Below are 2547 nucleotides of genomic sequence, written 5' to 3' on the forward strand. Positions count from 1 at the left end.
TTAGTGATTACGAGTTACGAGTTTCATATGAAATTGGCCCCCAATATCCTAAACGAAGGTACTTAATTGACGATTCGTGCACCACAAGAAAATTATGGCAGGGAAAACGATTTTTAAATAATAAAAATGTATGAGTCTCGAAAATGAACTTATTCCACATGGATTTTATCAGTTTTGCACAAGCACAATGCTAAAACAATCAAATCAATAGTTTTTGAGTCGTAGAATCTTATGGCCTCCTAAATGAAGTGGAACGGACTCGCAACGCTCATACTTGTTCAAAAAAGTTTAACGTTTGAAGGCAAATCTTTGAAACTGGTAAGTTTGAATGAAACTTCGATTTTTTAAATTCTAATCTACCTTTATTTTTATAAGTTTTAACTACCTAGTTCTTGACGTCCGAATTTTGGCATCTATTCTTGATGCATCTTGATTAGGTACTTGAAATTGCAAGGCTTGCAGCTTGAAGTTCATAGCTAGCCGTTCATCCTTCTCCTTTGATTAGTTAGCCAATCAGCAAACCCTCACGTTTCAAATTTACTCAATACTTAGTCTCAGTTGTACGTTTGAAACTTAACTTGAACTTTGCAACTTTAAGCTTCAAGTGGGAAAGTCAATAATTTTACATGATTACCTGTTGCACCCTGTATAAAAATGTAAAAGCTAAAACTAAGACAGTTAAAAGGAATTGATTACTTCCTGCACTAATCGATGAAAAAACCGAATAAAAGTGAAAAGCTGTTGTTCAGTTTTACGTAGCCTATCTATACATATATAACAATGCATTGAAAAATTAGTAGTTATTGAGTATGCAGAAGTTTATAGAAAAAGGAATGAAAACGCTTGGCGAACGAGAACGTGTTACAGACTTAATTAACATTAAAATTTAGTTAACGAATACAAACACGGCTGAAATCTATTTTACGATAAAGCTTTTTCTAATAAATTACCCAAAGTGTAGTGTAGAGTAGTAATCAACAACAAAGTAGAAACAACCACAAAAAGATTTATGTACGGTATATTTTGAGTTTACTTTTATGTTCGTCGAAACAAATTGTTCGCAATGTATCTCGTCGAGCTTATTTTAAGTGCAACCGGCATCTATTATGTTAATTGATTCACTTAGTAGATTGAATGATTTTTCTTCCCCCTCGGGACAACCGTCCACAATTATGTTAACAATTTGATGCGTTTTAAACGAACTTTCCTTTTTCATCGACGTTCCCCCCACGATACGGCGACCGTAAACGTTTCTAATAAAGAACAAAAGTTCACCACATCCACAAAAAAAAACTCTTAAACTCTCGAAACCCTCTACGAAATTTTTATGAGAAAAAACTTCCCTTACACAAAGGCTTGATCTACATCAAAGTCACTTTAAAACCACAAATTCTTAACAAAAAGTTTAAACTAATTTTTTTTATCTAAAACTTATTTTAGATTAAAAAAGATTAATGGATGCTCGCTTTGAAAATAACTACTACAATGGATCATTTATTATTAATAAACTAGTTCAAACATTTACTCGTTATATAAGCAATACTTTAAATTAATTATAAACCTTATTGACCTTCTAGCGTATTTAATTGAAAATTTACATTTCGCGTGCAGATTATCATTAAGTGTAATACGATTGCATACTTGATTGCATGACATTCTTTACTTACCCTGTCGAAAAGCCTACCGCCGCCGCAGCACCATTCCTTTTCTGTACAAAATTTTCAATTCTTACAATGGAAGAACGTAAATTTATGGCACTTGTAAATGTAAACAAAAACTATTAATTCCGAAATGCTTCTGCTGAAGTTGAAATAAAATATGGTGGCACAGTACAAAAGGAATGCTGCACAACATAATATATACGTATTTTTGAAAGCGAAACACTAAAAAATATATTGCAAAACTTTCATGTTTCAAAAGTGAGGAAGTTCAGAATTAATTATAAGAAATGTATGTTATTAAATAAATCTTGGAGGAAATCAGATTATCTTTGTTTGAAAAATGTGATTTATTTTTATATGAGTGCAATCGACTCGGAAAACTTGTTATGATTTAGTATTTGTTTCGATACTGGCGACAGCTAAATGGGAACGACTGTCGTTTTTAAAAAAATCTCTCCTTGCTCTGCTTGACGAAAAAATTAATTAAACAGATCTATTGAGCTGATGCATTCTTTAAATTCCTTACCTGCACTAAATTATTATCGTTTCATTTAAAAGTTTTTTTGTGCCTAAATTCTGTTTGTAGTCCTACGAATAAATTATTCCAAGAGCCGTTGTGTCTCTGTAACCCGAAATCGCGAAGATTTATTAGAGCTCTACATCTTATCGAGTCCGAAATTGTATTTGCTAAATTGTTAACATAATATTCTGACAAATTTATGGCTCCGCGCTGTTTGGATAACGTCGGGACTTTGGTGGCGTTAAAAAGATGACAGATAAATCAAAAATGTAATAAAAGAGAGTACAGGCACATATGTAGAACACGAAATAATATATCTTTTAGTAATAATCGTCAACATGCAGTCATTTTCTAAATCGAGCCGAT

This window comes from Photinus pyralis, unplaced genomic scaffold (assembly GCF_008802855.1).
Source record: "Photinus pyralis isolate 1611_PpyrPB1 unplaced genomic scaffold, Ppyr1.3 Ppyr1.4_LG1, whole genome shotgun sequence".
NCBI classification, from domain to species: Eukaryota; Metazoa; Arthropoda; class Insecta; order Coleoptera; family Lampyridae; genus Photinus; species Photinus pyralis.